At 42.7% G+C, this 18,011-nt stretch overlaps 1 protein-coding gene across 2 annotated transcripts in view; it reads right to left on the reverse strand.

The window, feature by feature from the left end:
• Nucleotides 1-10,284, reverse strand: part of ppp1r16b (protein phosphatase 1, regulatory subunit 16B) — an 86,064-nt gene extending 75,780 nt beyond the window's left edge. For both annotated transcript variants that reach the window (XM_076740496.1, XM_076740487.1), the window contains exon 1: nt 10,078-10,284. The gene's annotated coding sequence lies outside the window, so the exon portion shown is untranslated. The remainder of the gene's footprint in view (nt 1-10,077) is intronic.
• Nucleotides 10,285-18,011: the final 7,727 nt, after the last annotated feature.

Genomic DNA, 18,011 nt, shown 5'->3' on the forward strand with positions numbered 1-18,011 from the left:
AGCATGCAGAGAGCGACGGTTTCCTTGCATGATGGTTTGATGTAGAGCAGCCGAGCCAACGCAAAGAGATTAAAAAGGCATCCCGAGGAGTTTTCTTGTAAACAAGCCTCACATTCAGCGTTACCACAACGCACTGCATGTGTGTTGTATGTGCGAGTGCATTTAGGACTGCAGTGATTATTTTCTTGATGGATCATTAGACCTCAATCAACTAACAGTCCAAAAAAACCAAAAAGAAATTTAGATTACTTTCACAGAAGACGAAGGAAACAAGAAAATACACACATCTGAGAAGCTGAAGAGAATGAGGAATAACAAATGTCTGATCAAATATCAATTCTGTTGATTCACTAATGAGTCAATCAACTAATCATTACAGCTCTGAATGCATTTCCTTCCTCGGAAAACATCTGCAAATCATGCACTGTTTCCATCCGTGTTTGGTTTGCTTGTCGTTTTCTCCTTCATTTCCTTTGCAGGTGCATTCATGCTCTGCTTCGATTGCTGTAACAGCATGAAACCAGCAGCAGGAATGTGAATCACATCACATCATGCGCTCACAGGTGTGCATGATAAACACAAAACAAGGCCCTGATCATAAAACGCTGCTTCATAGAGCTATTAGAGGTCAACAACGGCACAGGGTACCTTTAATATCCTGTATTAGCTTGTCTCTCGAGCCACATACCGTCTCCCGCTCATATTGCATAATCTATCCAACACAGGCGCGTCACGCAGCCACAGACAGACTTTTTCCATATGCAGCAGAAGACCTATGTGTGAACTCTTGAACTACTGTGAACTTCTCATTTTTCCCAGATAATTTAAGCTGAACTGTTGCAGGTTCCCAGTGTATAAGCAGCTTAAGTCTCCTCATCTAGACTCAGTCGTCTGTATTCCTGTCTTACAGTCCATTAGGCGAACTCTGAAGGATAATAATTCAACTCTTCTCACCAGCAGGCACTGTGAAGTAAAGATTCATATCCTGCCATGTCCAGAAAATAGTCTAATTATTCTTCTGTAGTCTGCAGACTCCATTTGCTAGTCATCTCCGCTATTGTGTGATGGCTCCTTTTATTCTTTCAGATGCTTTTTTTTTTTTTTTTTTTAAATGGAGAGCTTTTATTTCACCTGCCCACCATGAGCCCATTGCTTCCTGTTACATCAGTAGAACAGTGTGCAGGTCTGAAGTGCCGGCCATGTTTACAGCTTTCAAAAAGAAATCCAGAGCCTCCGGTCGGGGTTCCCAATACCACATAGAGCCCCTTACTGCAAGTCAATTTTGAATTGGATAAATGTCTGAACTGGTTGCTTTCTGCCGATTTTCTTGTGTGTATGGCTTTGAAAAATGGCCTCAACCTCAGAGCAGGAAAAATCTGGCCAACAACCTAAATCTCTGCACAACAGCAGCAGCCCATGTTTAGGGCCTGCTGTCCTGTCCCGGTTCTGGGTGGGGTTACTCGTCCATCTGCTCCACGCTGACATGAGCGATTCATGTTTATTTTAGACCAATCAGTCTGTTTATTTATAAAAGGGTTTGACCACAGCACGCCCAGACCTCCAGGTTCTAACTGCCCCCCTGCTGCAGTCATCCGGTTCACTCTATCTCCGGGCCAATTTGGGAATAAGCTCTGTTTTTATGTTCCTCTGTCTTTTCTGAATTGTTCCTCCTTCTCTTTTTTTCCATCTTTTGCTTCTCTCTCGCTCTCCCTGTCTGGAGCTCCGTCCCACTGTTGAGTCATTTCGCTGCCTAATGATGGTTTGAGTCTCCGGCTAAGACCAAGCCAGAGTAAACAAGGCTTAGACTCAGCCAGCCTGCAGTAAGTGTCACTTCTAATCCACTACTGAACCGAGATGGGTGCGCAGTGAGCCTGCACTGTCCCAGTAACTGCAGGCGGGGGCAGAAAAAGAGCTACATGCTGATTACTCATTTTACTACACTACAAAGCAAAGATCCGTCTGGATTTGTTGGTTTCAGAGAAGCACGACTGAAAAAACAGATGAGAGCACAGTTGAACTCCACAATCTGTTCTTTAGTGATTCTCAGTGAGAGAAGCTGACTGAGCTAATGTGTCACTTGAGGTTCTATTAGGTTATATTTTCAAATTGCAGGTGTGTTTCCACCTTTCCGCTAACATCACGTCACACATTATGTAAAGTTTGTGAAGCACAATACCTCCAGTCTCTCTCAGTATTTCATGATTTTGCACTGTCTACTCGATGTTAGGTGTATTTATTGTACTGCTGTAACGTCGGTAAAGACTGGTTCCAGTAATCACTGCACAGATATACAGAGCAGAGGAGCAACAGATGACGTGAACGTTACTCGAGTTGACGACAACTTGTTACGCTACTGTAAATGCAATAAAAGCTTCACAGCAAGGGTAAATTATTACTGTCATCAGTCTCAAACCAAAAATAGATTGACGATGACCCCCCAGCCAATCTGAATCTGGAGGCAGTGGCAAGAACGATGGGAGGGAAGCTACTACTGAGCATCCACTGCAGCTATGATACAGGGTACTTTCATGTCCAGGTTATGAAATATGTTGTCCAACTGTTCACCTGAATACGGTCCGAGATCAGTTCCTCTCAAACTGCGAAATGGTCAGTATGCAAGCAGAGTGCAAGCCTTACTCCCAGCAGGAAGAAGCTTTACAGTGCATATGTCATGATAAAATTAGCAATGGCACTGTTAGCAAGAAAATGCTTCATTGAGCGCAAAATAACATGCAAGCCCAGCTTGATGCCACACAATATTATCTTCGAAGCCGTGCGTCTTTCTTCAGTCATACTCGCTCCACTAACCCTTATGCTGGCAATTTCAAAGACCAGCACTTTGACGAGGAAAGAAACATGCAAACGTGCCACAGACTGGAACAACTACAGAACTACAGAAGTTTAAAGGTGGATTTTTCCCAAATTCTGCATTTTCCACTTTTCATGAATGCTGTGTTTTGCAGTGTTATCACATTTTGTCATCAGAATGACTAAAACTTCAACAATTCAATATGAAAATATTAAAAATGTAACGTATATCAACAAATCTGATGTAATACAACATTGCACTATTTTTTAATCAATGGATCTTCTGAAGGAAAGCCTCCATATGAGAGAAGAACCCAGAAGAAACCAAACACTTGTTCCTTTGAGCTATTTTCTTCAGTTGAAAGCCGCTAACATGACTTTTAAGACAAACAAAAGCATAACACAGCAGCAGAAAACTGACCATGTCACTGCATCAGAAGGTGCAATAGAAGGCCACAAACCACCACCATGTCTGAGCTACCCGTTCCGTCTTTATCATCAGCAGCATCATGTCTAGACTCCAACACGCTGAAAACGTTCGGCCTCTTCTGAGGATTCCTGAGTGAGCTTTCAGACAAACTTGTGCTCACTCATCACTTTGAAGGAATCCTGCGCTCGAGAAATCGGGCTGAAAAGCAACACTTCTCACTACTTTGTAAAACCTTAATGGGGGAAACATTAGTGGTTAACAGAGCGTGGTGTGTGTGTGTGTGTGTGTGAGCAGGAATTTGTGTGCATGTGTGTGTGTGTTGAGGGTTTTCAAGCACAGAGAGCCATTCTCCAAAAAGGGTAAAAACTGACACTTGCAGACACATCTACGCTCTCGCTCGCACAAACACAAGGCCTACAGACAAGGAACAGCACAGAGGGCACAAAGCACACACACATGTACACGCACGCACGCTCCTCAACTGCAGCCTCGGCACGGCCAGGCACAACCAGGCACCAGTGTGCGCGGACCAATGGGTGCAGAGCACAGACAGAGACGGAAGACAGAGCAAACCAGACATTAAAGGCCCCATCTCAAACAGCGGAGGGAGAATTCATAAAAACACCCTTCAAAAAGCATACAAGCGTGCACATACATGCACACACAAACACACACACGCACACACGGGGGCTATTTCAACAACACTTTCTATGTTGGCTGAAATTTGCCTTTGAAGTTCAACAGCTGTGTTCGTCTAATCTGAGAGACATTTTGGTCATCAGGAGAGCAGAATACAAGCATGACTCTGCATAGGCAGCGAGTATTTTTAGAGGCTAAAATCTGTTTACTACAGCCTGCTTGAAGAGTTGCTGAAAAGCAGTGCTTGAGATGCACTAGAGGAGTAATCATGTCGTGCTGTCCATACATTATAAAGACGGCTTCGATAGGACACTCAGAGGTTCATATATGACCATAACCATGTGCTTCTTTCAAACTAGACCAGAGAGGCTTGCTGTGCTTTCCACAACAATGTGAGGAAAAAACCTTTACAATGCCCCCCTCCGTCAAACGCCTTCCTGAACACAGAGTGCAGGCCACAAACTCCATGAGCTCACTTCCTGTTCACAACACTTCGCTGGCTCCGATTGGTGGGTCTGCTTCTTAAGACACGGTGTGCCTGAGATGTTTGGCCTCAGCACAGAAACATGAAACGAGCCACAAATACAACAGTCAGGATGCACAAACACTGCGAGCCATAAAGGACGTTCTGTATGCACAGAAGTCGAAAAGACACGTTTTACTTTTGCTTTAAGCTGCAACAACAAACTGCTCCATGGACGTTAACATGCAGAACCACACTTATACAAGAGAACAGGTTGCTCCAAATTTATACTTTAAGTGAGCTAAGAAAAATTGGCTTGTTTTAAGCTTGCTGACGTTGCAGTTTTGAGATAATGCAATTTGTCTGGTCACATCATAAAGTGGTGTTGCACAGTAGTGCAGGGATGCATAGTGCAGGATGAAACTCTATTACAGTAAATGTGATTTTATATCATAATGTTGGTATATCTGTTGTTATGCGGTACTGTTCCTGGAAAATCAATTGAGAAACATATTGATAAAATAACCAGATATGAACGTCTGTCTGGGTGAATCCTGCAAATTAAAAGCCTGATAAATGAAGGCCCTTCATCACATTGATGTAAACATCCTATAAAAATCTAATATTGCCATAAATCAGTCCTGATCGTTGACTTGCAGCATCGCCCGCAATGGCCTGACACATCTAGAGATTTAGAGAAAACAACAACAAAATACGTTGTGTGTATTTTTTGCTTTCTGCAGTTGGCAACAACAAATGATAAATGAACTGGATTTGTATTGTGCTTTTCTAGTCTTGCTGATCACTCAAAGCGCTTTACAACATGAGCCAGCATCCATCCATTCACACACTGGAGGCAGAGGCTACCACGCAAGGTGCCACCTGCTCATCACAAGCAATAACCATCCACACACACACTCTCACACACACCGATGGCACAGCATCAGGAGCAATTTGGGGTTTAGCACCTTGCCCAAGGATACCTCCACATGTGGACACAGTCAATATATCTGCACAGGAAAATGTGTGCATGTGTCAGAGAACTAAGCACTTCATGGCTTGTTTATCATATTAATGGAAGCTGGAATTAATGACTTATTGGACATATTTGTCTTGGCCAGTGTTGTTTTGATGGCAACCTGAGTAATGGACGGGGTGTGAAGGAGCATGTAATGAGGTTTCTTTTACGTCTAACGGATTGGGTGTAGATTTGATTAGGGCTGCAACTGACCATAATTTTCATTACTGATTAATCATTTAGTATATAGAATGCCAGAAAATTGTGAAAAATGACTTTTTCGGGGAGTCTGACATTGTTCTGTGTCACAAAATGTCACATTAAAAATTCTCCAAAGTTCATCTCCATGCAAACAAACTGCATAAATTTACTACTTTACTAATCACAGCAGCTTCCCTGAAATGAGCAGATTTCAGTCTGAAGTTTATAGTTTGGATCATCCTTAAATCTCTGCTGACTGATGCCTCAGAAACAGAAGGACTGTCTGGAGGGACATGTGGTTTTAACTGGACACTGACCATTTGCAAAATTAAGAGTAACACAAACAAACACACGGACGCACACACACACTCACACACAGACAGAGCGCTGATCGATTGGGATGCCATGGTGCTAAAGCTCTTCCCTGCAAAACAATGATGTTTGTGGTTTTATCCTCTCAGCGAGTGGTCACACGAGGGGTTCAGATATGCCAGCATCCATCAGCAGGGGATCCGGCATTATGTCCACTGATCACATAAGTGTTCACACAGCCAAAAAGCACCACTTCAGGGACAATCTGACGAATAATTCACATGCACTCTGGATTTCATTTGCTATGGTTTCGTCTTGCACTGGAGCCAGATACAAAGACGGCTGTGTACCACTGCAATTCACTGTTGGTACGAAGGGATGAATGATTTCCCCTGATTTAACTTTCGTGACTTATTACCGCAGCAGCTAACACACAATATTATCTCTCAAGACAACCTACATATTTATATCAACCTGCAGGGAAGATCAGACTCAACAGGTGAGCATTTCTAAGAAACCTGATTACAAAACGATGAAGAAATGGGGCATTGAGACTTTAAGTAGCCTTGATAGCTGCCCTGAGATTTGCCTGTCTCAGTATTAAGACCGCAGATTAGCAGGCAGCGCCCGGTTGCTCGCTGTAATCAGAACGCTGATCTAGTATAATCGCTTTTCGATAGTAAGCAAGCACACGTTCAGAGAAGACATCTTAAGCAGCAGGAGGTCAAGGAACAGATCTCCAACATAAACATGAGAAAATGACTTCCTGTATTCTTTTTAAGCAAAAATATCACTGAACAACTTATGCGGTGGTTGTGTGTCTGTGTTGACTTGCTTTGATGTCAGTCGCAGACGGAGCCCGTGCTCCACACCAGAGTCGTATTTAAGGATAAAGTGAAGCCGGTGTCTTTCAGTGTGCCTCCTGGGCCGCCTCTGTTTCAATATTTTATGAGCCACAGCCAAATCACCGTGTCGGAATAATTAAACATCAGTTAGGGTACACAACTACAGAGAACATATTCTGGAGGCAGCTCATCAGTGGAGGGGGAGTACTGGAGGAGAGCAGCGGGGCTCCTCAGAGATCACAGACGGCTCACCCAGACACTCAGAGGAATCTAATTTTGCTATGACACCATATACAGCCTAACGATTTATTGCCTGAGATACCAGAGGAACTGCTGGTTGTAATGTGGAGGAGCGCGTTGCTGATGAGGCCACGAGCATGTTCCCATGTGTGCATTAGGTCCAAACACTAATGGCAACAAGGGCAAACATCAGTTACATCATTTCACCAGATACGCAGCTTAGCTCCATTTGGCAAGAACATCGTTCTTCCACTAATTAGGTTGACAATGTGCGAAAGATCTTACCTTTTTAATTACAAGGTAGCATACAGCAGCTGACAGCTGACTATACGCTCATCAGGCAATAAAGACAAAGAGCAGAAGCAGATGAGTTCTTACGCAGACCTCTAACCGGTCTTGACTGTCAGCTTCTTATCAGAAGTCTTCCTCCCTGAAAGAGGCAGACTGCCTGCTTGCCCGAACTGCCCTGTATTGCTTTTACAACGGGCTTCCCTGCCACCTACAACACAAAGTGATGTACACCTGCACGACACTTGGCCTCCGTGCACAATGATCTGCACGCCATGTTACCATGAGCACCTCTTATTCTCATCGTGAGCAGAGAACCAGTGTGGCCCCCAATGCTTAGTGGCTAAGCTGCCAACCACGAGCAGCAATGTCCCTGATTAAAGCCTGGCCAGCCTTTGCCTCCTGTGATCTCCGTACCATCTGCGATAAAAAGGCATAAAGATGCCTGAAAATACTTTTAAAAAGTGGAGAGAGCCCAAGAGTTTTGGTTTAGTGCCCAGTTTGCTTTTGCCTGTGAACCTCACGTCACCGCTGAAACAAAACACACAGCGTTGTTCATCACAGGGGTGGGCGGTGGGCAACGTGACCCTAAAATAATATCATGACATTTCACAGTCTTCTGCAATAATCGCATTCTCTCCATGTCAAAATCTGGACTTTCCAAATATTCATCGATGCTGAGTCGGTGTAGTTTGACCCACAGTAGCTGTTGAGCCCTTCTCGTACTCAACCAGGTGCTTCTGCTCGAGGGGCTGAAATAAACTTGTTGTTCTTCGTCTTGCACTTCCTACACATTACCACAGTTTGTTGTTCATCTGATCTTTTGAAGCCAAACCACTTCCACTCTGTAGTCGCTCCCTTTTTTGGAACCGACTCCTCCACTGTGGAGCCAGCAGCAGCGCGACTTTCACTTTCAGCCATGCTTGTTGTTGCTGTCCATAACGGTACGACGTTATTACTTCAATAAGTCTGAATACTGCCGTTATCACAATATTATTTTTCTTTTTTATCATATCAAAAGGTATACTGATATTATTGTGAACAACATGATACGGCACACCCGGAGGCCATCACTAAGCTTTGTGCATACAGCACAAGGTTTATGTAATCAAACAGTCTGGATGTGTGTGGCGCAGACCTGCAGGTCGTTTTCAGGTACTTGCACGTTTGCATGCACAGATGCACTTCATCTCCTGTATATCCTTGCCTGTGTACTTGCAAGTGTGTGTGTGTGTGCGCCCAGTACAGTAAGTGTGCATGCATGAAGACAGATTGCGCCGTCTCTCCCTCCAACAGCCCATTTCTAACATGAGCTGACAGCCGGTGCAGATGCTGAGAGGAACAGCAGAGGAAAGCGCTCAGGACGTCTCCACGCATCAAACATTTAAAGGCCAACACAGCCAGGAAGGGATATCTGCTACCTTAACACCGTGTACATGTGGCACAAAGTGAGAAGAACAAAGTCCATCATGATGTGTTAAATTGTGTGTCTGTGTGTGTGTGTGTGTGTGTGTGTGTGTGTGTGTGTGAATGCTAGACAAGGCAGTGACAGTGAGAGCCTGTAAATGGTACAGTTCTGATGTCATCATGGTGCTAAGCATCTCATAGATGTTTAATGTGACCTAGTCTCTGCTGTAGAGCTGATGGGATTGGTTGTTGTCAGACAACAAAACAGTAAATATTCGGATAATTAAATGATGAGGCTGTAAATCATCGCTGCTGTATTCTTTCAGGGTGAGAGATTAGATACAAGTATGATTTATATTCATTGTAGAAAAAGGACCAGGACAGTCACAAATCACCAGGAATTCTGATGATCAATTTATCGTTTAAGTCATTTTTTTAACTGAAAATGTCAAACGTTCTCTGGTTCAAGCGTCTCCAGTGTGAGAACTTCTTGCTTCTCTGTTTTCCATCAATGTAAACTGAGTATCTTTGGGTTTTGGTCAATCAGTTGATTGACAAACAGTTGATCAATGATTACAATCATTGATTTCAGTCATGTATCAATAAAATATGCTGGTTCTAGCCTCTGCTGTGCAACAATATGCTGCTTTTTATGTCATTGTAGATTGAATGTTGGATTTTGGACTGTTGGTTATATAAAACTAGCAAATGTTCACTAGTTCACATAGTTTATAAACCCAATGATAAAGTGGTGAATCAAATATTTAAACAACAGTTTAATGGAGAGTGAAAATAAACCTCCGGAGCCCTAAATGACCACCTGGATGATGTGAAAACACACCAAGCTGTTTTTATTCTTAACTTTAAACTGTCGAACAAGTTGTAGGAAAAGCTGAAGGTGTTTACATATTTTCGCTTCAAAAGTTTACAATGACACACACGTTTCCAGCCTCGGTGAGCTCCCCTCACTTCAGGAAAGTGACTTTTTCGGAGTAAGAACAAAGTGAATCTGCGCAGCGTTCAAAATGTTTCAAACTGAGTCCAAGTGGCCGAAGTGGCCGCAGCAGCGCCGCCGGAGCGGATGTAGAGAAAGCCATGTGTAACAGCGCGGCGGTGAAACGGCAACATCCCGGGGAGGATGTGGAAGCAGCTCTGCTAATCTCAAACCGTGGAGCTCAATTTACGGGCGCCGACAAGCGGAAACGACCGTACCCAAACGCCTCTAATTGCGGCTTATTAAAGCGTTTATCGACTCCAGAAAGGCGATAAAGTGAGCTGGCTACAACTGCTCCAAGAAGCGCAGGAGTCGGACATGCCTGCCGCTTTTTCCTCTACTGAGAAAACCTCGTCTTCCCCCGCGTTTACTTCCAACCAGTGAGCGGATCAAGCCTCCAAACTGGCAACACGTCTGAATTTGTGTACTCACCTCAGTCCGGGTCGAGGTGTTCACATGGAGGCGAGAGAAAACCGACAGAGATATCCAGGAGGTTTAAACTTGTCCCGTTAGTGAAGACACGGCAGGCTGCGAGGAACGCTTAGTGTGTGTGTGACTCTGTGTGAGTGTGTGTAAGTGTGTGCGTGTGTATGTGTGTGTCTGCAGGGTCCCTCCGTCTCTCCTCTCCAACACCAAGTCACTCCTAGAGGGCGGGGCTGAGAGGGAGGAGGAGACTGAGGAGCACAGTGTATGGCAGGGGTGCGCAAAGTGGGCCAGGGGCCCCCCACCACCAGCACCCACCACCTCAGCAAAAACGAGTTTTGTTTCATTTAGAGGAAAAGTTCAACATTTGGGGGAAATAGGCTCAGTGAATTTCTTTTAAAACTTGAACGTTTTCCAACTTTGCCAAATGTAAGAAACTTTTTTGGAACGTTTCAATTTCTCTTTAGTTTTCTGCATTTCATGTTTTAACACTTGGCAGTGGTAGAAACGATGGTGTATGGATAAAAGTGAAAAGAGACAAAGTACAATGGAAACATCCAAAGTGAATAAATCATGAAACATCCACTGAAAATGGCGGCAGATGAAAACATCAGTTTGGTTTGGAGCGATGAGGAGACTGTAACCTTCGTCACATTAATACATGAGACAAACATAAATAATCCCATTTTCTATCTTGCTTTCTTCCATCTTTTGACGTTTCACTGGCGCACTTTTAATTGCGTCATCTTCTTCTTCTTCTTCTTCTTCTTCTTCTTCTTAATGACACCAGACTAATTAGTGCCACCAGCTCTTGGTTGTGACATTTGTTTAGAAATCTTGCCTGAGATGAGAATTTCAATACCACTCTCACCTCTGTGCACTATGGAGCTACAACTAGCAGGCTGTTAGCTTAGCTGAGGGTAACACCTGAAGCAGGGACAACTTTAGCCTTGCTAGCTCAAAAATACACCTACGAGCACCTCTGAATCTCACTATACGACGTTATATCTCATTTTCTAATGTAAAAATCACAGTTTCATAGAATCATAGCACACAATTTGTGCTAAAACAAGTTTGCTGATTGCTCCTGCTTCAGTTCCTCATGCTAAGCTAAGCTAAGCTAGTCACCGCCCAGCTCCAGCTCCATTCTAAATGCAGGGGGCTGCTTCAGTTCTCATCTAACTCTGGGCAAGAGAGCAAATAAGCATATTTCCAAAAACATTAAACTATTTCATTGATGTGATAATACTTTCATTTTTATCACCCATCTAACATTTATTGCACATTGTTAGCCCTCCAGTGCAGAGGTACAAATCTTTGGTCAGTCCCATGAAAAGCCTACATGGATCAAACAGCATAAACAGTCAGACACACCCAAACCACTGTACTCTATATGTCAACATACTTGGTCAATAAAAAGAAAAAGTTTAGGACAGTGAGAGAATGATGCTCAAAACTACTGTGATAATAGTTTTGCACAAGCCAGTGCTTAATCATTCAGTAACTCTTGTTTTGCAGCTCTCATCTCAAGTTTACTGAATATTCCAATCCTGATAAAAATTAGATTTTTCTGCAGACGCTCTATTTGATTTATAATTTAGTCGTATTTTTACTTTTCTTGTAATGCTCATGAGGTGTCAACAATACACAGAGGCTGAAAATAAAATGAGTGCTTTGTCTGCACCGCCTCCTTGGAAGAGAGTACTGTATCTCTCTGAGATTTCTCGCCCACTCTTTGGGATTTCCTCTATTTCTTTCTGCATCTTTTGTCTTTGCCTACTTGTGTCTCCTTTCCATTCTCTTTTTTTTCCCTTCTTGTCTTTACTCCCCTGTCTCCTGTCTTTCTGTGGTCACACCTTGAGCAATCACATGAAGTGAATCATTATCTTGATTCTAGTGCAGAGATCTGCCTCTTGGTACAAGATAGTGGTGCTCTTTTCCACACAATACGTGAGATGCAGGGAAATGCACTTTCACGTTTTGCTTTTGCTTTTGCTTTTTTATTTTGGTCAAAAAATATATGATTTACACTGCACTTGAAACATTTGAGATGAAATGTCTTTTTAAGATGTTTTTTCATATGAAGAATATCAACAATTCAGATTTAAGTGTTTTATTTGGCTCATGCTCACACAATATGTGAAGTGAAATGCATGGTGGCACACTTTTCAGGCTGTGCTAATAAGCTGCATTAAAGAATAAAATAAGAGTAAACCATAAAAAAAAATATGTATACAAGGGATTCACAGATGGATTTGCAGCATCAAATATGCTTTCAATAAAGTATAATTTCACCAGTGCTGTTCCCAGACCAGTTCATGATGCCCCCTGTTAGGATGTTTTCCACAGCACCAAAGTAGAAAGTCTTTAAGTGCCCCAGAGAGATTCTGAATTGCCTCACTTTTCTTTTCTCTTTTCAATTATTAATCATTCAACGATTCAATTATTGTCCAGTAAAGAGAAAGGCTGTCTCCCCTGGAAGCTCCTGGGGAATCCTCAGCAATGGAAGAGTTTTAATTCTTCACCATGCTGATCATTAAGAGCTGTATGCTTCAAGGCACTTGGAGTCAGAGCAAAATGACATTATGAAGTCATCACCGAGGTTTTGAAACATGACAGGTAAGGCAGTCAATCAGCAGCTCTCATAATAAATAGACCTCATGGGAAACATGATGATTTTAACATTTTATTAGAGATTATTTTGCCTCAAGATGTACAGGAGTTACATTTAAACCTAGCAAACAAGCACGTATGCACATATTAAGGTTAAAATGGGGAAATGAAAGCTCTAACTTCAAAACACACCGATTTCAGAATGTGGGTCAGCGGTAATGGTTGATGGAGTAAAGTATTTGTTCGTACACTCCCCTTTCTCTTCGTAACCCTAATCTTCCTGGTCCTAAGGCAGCTGGAAATGGCGGGCAGGCTTAAGACTTCGCCCTTTACATATTTCATGGATTTGCACTTGCCCCACTTCTTCCAAGGAGCAGAAAGGGGTGGCTGTTTTGTTGGGAGTGGCACGACCAAACAAAGCCTGCAAGTAGGAGTTAAGAAAGAGGATTAGGTCTTTGCCCTGTCCCTCATGTTGGCATCAAGTTTGGCCTGGAGGCATTTAAACGAGTGGTAGATACATGCTTTTTGCCAAAAATTACACAAGAGGGTTGATACTTTCATGTCTGTACACTAAATATGAAGCTACAGCCAGTCGCCGGTTTGCTTAGCATTAGAGTAAAGACAAGAAACCTAGGAGGTCAACACCAAGAAATAGTCTGGGCCATAATCTCATGTCAAACCATAAATCATTTGTACAGACAACAAACAAAATATAGTGCATTAATTCATGAGCTTTCTAGGTGCTGGAAAGCAGATTTTTCCAGGCGTTATGCAATGCTAAGCTAACAGTCTTCAGACTCTGGCTTTATATTCAGTGGACAGACATGAGAGTATCAGTCCTCTGGTATCAGTCTTCTCATCCAAGACTTGACAAGAAAGAGCTGAACTACTCCTTTAACTTTGTCCAAGAGAGGCTTGAAATGCCGACTGCAGTGTGCTTGAAAATGATTCATCTGATCATTAAACGCTGGATTTGGAGGCGAGTTTTCATGTCAAAAGCCTTCCATCATCACTTTTTATTGTTTGAACAAGCGGGAAGACAAAGAGACACACTGTCGGTGACTAACAAGACAAGAACACAGACACAGAAAATATCCGATGCTGCTGCAGACGTCCTCCTGAAGATGTGTTTCAGGAAAAGGCAATCCTTCTTTGTGTGATGCTATTAAAAACTGTATTATAAATCTGCTCCACAAAACACCGCATGTCTTTCTGCCCTGCATTGATCCACCCTCTCCTTTATCTTCTCTCTGTGGTGAACACTGGATCAGTGCCAAGTAGCTGCCGTGAGCAATGAGTTCATGTTGTCAAGTCCCCCCATTAAGATATTAGCACATTAGCGAGGATAGAGTATGTTCTTATTATCAGCCCACTTTTCTGCAATCAATTAAATATTATTCAGACTGATATTTATCACAATGTAAGCTAAGTAAGTATTCATGCATTGCTCGTTTTTTAAAGGGTGCTGCAGCTTAAATTATTGACCTCCGTCCTGCGGTTAACAGCACTGAGTGAACGGACAGGGCTGTCAATACCATAATGGGCTTTACACTGACGATACTTGAGTACTGGAGCGGATGTAATTTCTCACCAGTTTCGATGCTTTTGTCCACATTTAAAGCGGAAAATGTGTTTTCTGTTTGAGGAGGATGTAACCTCAAAACATGATGCTCATTCTTACATACAGAAGAAAGCAGTGGTGCAGCATAACTAAGCACATTTACTTAAGATATTTGTGCTTTACTTGACTATTTCAATATTATGCCACTTTACTTCAACTCCTCTATATTTCAGAGGGAAATTTTGCACTTTTTACTACATTTACTTCACAGCTACTTTGTAGATTCAGGTTTTGCATGCAAAACATGATCAGATTATAGAATATGATGCATTGTTAAAGATTCTGCTGCATGACGAGTGCTTTTACTTTTGATACCTTGCGTGCCTTTTCCTGTTGATACTTGAATTATTTCAAGTGTAAGTAAGAATCTGAATGCTTTACTTTTACTTGTAACACAATTGTTTTAGTACATCTTAAATATCTAAGCTTCTGAAACCAGAGCCAGGTCTGAATGTGACTGTTGGGCTTCAGAAGAATTGAATCGTTTGGGCTGTTTTATCTTTCTGTCTGTCAACATGTTGGACATCCCGAACCTCGCTAGGTCTCATTTTATAGCAACAGTCTTGCTGAGTACACACAAGTAGTTACTGCGCTAATGTGCCTTTTATGAACTGTAACAATTCAGAGCAGAACTGGTCCATTATCCTGAATACCTTCTGATTTCACAGACAGTGAAGGCTGTAGTGAAGATGTTCAGAGAGCAGCTCCGAGTGGTTTGTTTGCCAACCTGAAGATCTCCCCCTGACATGTTTTCAGACATTTTTTTGATTTTTCCACAAAAAAAGTTCAAATAACTAAAATAATAAAATCTTAAACTTGCACCAACTCCACCAACATTATGCGCTGAAGTGTGTTCAACTCAGATTTAAGGACACATGGAGAATCTTCCTCATTCAGCAGATGAATGTGAAAACAGTCTGCAGTACGTCATTCTGCACTGTGAAGCTCAAACATCCACGTTTAGTGTCGGTAAGTAAAATGCATTCTGCAAGTATGTCCCTCAAAGCAATGCGCTTGGAGAACACACGACCCCTTATAGAGCCGCAAATATGACGGTTGCACATGACACATGTTGTCTCTCACTTCATTCAGCTAGCGAGTGAGAACGCTTTACTGGCATGGAAAATGGAAATGCTGTGTGCTGTTGAATTGCCTCAAGGGGTCCAGAGAGGGGTGTATCTCCTGGGGACTGCAGGATTTTTCAATAGCAGGCAGACTGAGAGATTTGAAAGAGGCGTGAAAGCAACAATCTCAGTATGGAGGGAGATGAATGTATACGACTACCTGCAGAACCCTGTGACAGAAAATGTGTTTTTATTACTATTCATGATGGCTTTGCAGAATGCATAGAATTTCACTGTGTATGAAAATAAATCTCCATGTCCGCTTCATCCTGACTGCTCCAACACACTGGCCCTGGCATTAAAGTGCAAAGACGGTTCACTCCACACATTCGCCTAAAAACCTGAACATTGTCTAATGACATTAGCCAAACTTCAGCTTTGGAAGTGATTCTTCTAAGAACTGAAAAGATGGTGTCATCATCATTGTGGCCCGAGGAAAGAGAATCCACAAATAGGAGTGTTTCCTGGGAGCCGTTACTCTCGGTTATTTGCATATTGCTGATGTCTCGGTTGACAAAAGGAATCATGAGTTAAGCAGCTGAAACAAAACTGCCTAAGCACATGAAGGAGAGTAAACTTTTGGTTTTGGACAGTTCGACTTTTTCTTTTGTTCTGTTTTTAGTTTAGTGTGAATTACAGCAGTATACTTAAACATTTAGGTAATCAAGTGGTGACTTCCTGCAGGAAGGGTCAGGAGATGAATCTGAAGGGTTGTGAGATGATTAACAGATATCTGAAATGTGACAAACTGGGTGTGTTCTTGTTTGTGTTTGTGTGGCGTGGGCATGGTGCACCTTCCTTGTCGACCCTGGTTCCTGATTACCTGCTGACTGCACACACCTGCCATCCATCAAGCTCATCACCATGCTGTGTATGTAACCCCCCTCTTCACTCACTCATCACCAGATCGTTTGTTCAGCTGCTGTGGTGGTAGATGTTTAGGCCTCTCCTCCGCCTGTTGTTGCAGGTTTTCAGTCATTCCTGTCTCGAGTTGTGGCTTGCTAGCTGCTGTATTCCTTGTGCTTCAGAATCGCTCTCACCTGCCTGCCTGCTTCTCACCTGCCCACCTGCTCACCTGCTACAACCTCCAGCTACTCCCAGCCAGCCCACACCGCATCTAAAATTCTAATTAAGTACAAGTACATACAAATTGTGCTGAAGTACAGTACTTGAGTAAATGTACTTAGTTATGTTCCATCGCTGGCTGCAGGCAGGGTATTCAGTCGACGTCAGTCACTTGCTGTCGGAGTATTGAGCTCCTCTCCATCCTGTCGTAGCAGCCAATGCGTCACGCTGAGAGGAACAATAATGCAGCTCTCAAGTAAGACCGGAAGGTCTGAGCGTTTTTTTGCAGGATTTGACAGTAAACCAGATTAAACTGTGACTCCTCTTTGGCAACATTGTGTCATTCTCTTTCATCTGAACTGGCAACAATAAAAAGAATTTCTCCCCTGGCCTTTCTCTTCTTGGCATTGTGTCGCTGTCGCATGCATTTTGTGCCAGTGATTGAGGGCCTAAAATGTAAATCTATGCATAGATTGTGACTGACAACTCTTTACAGTTCTGGCAATTACTGTACAAAATTTGCTGTTCCTGTTTCAGTGCGTGCAAAAAAAAGTGACACAGCAGCTTTTTCCAAATCATAGAACAACCACTAACAATAACAGCAGAGGGGTAATTCACTCTGCTGGAGGCATGCTGCGGTCTGACTCTGCAGCAAAGCTTCTGTGGGACTTCCACCGAGGCTTTAATATGGAGTGCAGACACTGACAGTGCAGTTTTATTGAAGCTTTGAAAACTTTCTTTTAACGCTGATAGACAACTGAAATGTAAAGTACACTTGACCACAGTTCACCGGACCGTGTAGTATCGCTAAAAAGTGAGGATGAGTGAGAAGAAAGAAGAAATCTCAGTGTAATCCCCACCCTTACAACCAACCCCTCAGGTTCCCTCAAGCAAGACCGTTGACTCCCAGATACATCTGGTGCAACGCTCCTCATTCCCTCTACAGCTACTCCTGCAAGTCATAGCTGCACCCCAAAAAGAGCCAGTTTACAAATTAATCTGGTCTTTTTATCACTCCCTGAGACTCAAGAGTATAAACAGCTGCACTTGGAAGTAATGAGCGAACATTTGATTAAAATCATCTTAAACACTTAAATCTCTCTGGAACAGATCAAGTGAAACTGCTCTGCTTGGAATGGATGTACTGAAAATCGCTCCATCCATTTAGATTATGTGGTGAGAGTTAATGTAGAGACATGTTTCTGCAAAAACCTTCGGGGAACTGTCCCCCCTGTTGGTAAATTGTAGTAACAAAATGAAATGATGCCATTCACCCTCATTTTCACTCTAAATACCCGCTGCAGTTTAAAAATACAGAAATGTAAGAGCTCCCTCTAGTGCTATCATCTGGAAATTACACTTATATATTTGAAACAGTGAAAATTACACTGCAGACACATGGACAGTAAAATGTTGCCAGTATGTTGCACGTCTTATACTTGTACTCTGCAATGACTTGTGCTCACCATCACTGCCTGTGAGCCTTTATGTCCTGTAGGATATTTTCTATCGCGCTAAGG

Source organism: Chaetodon auriga, chromosome 2 (assembly GCF_051107435.1).
Source record: "Chaetodon auriga isolate fChaAug3 chromosome 2, fChaAug3.hap1, whole genome shotgun sequence".
Lineage (NCBI taxonomy): Eukaryota > Metazoa > Chordata > Actinopteri > Chaetodontiformes > Chaetodontidae > Chaetodon > Chaetodon auriga.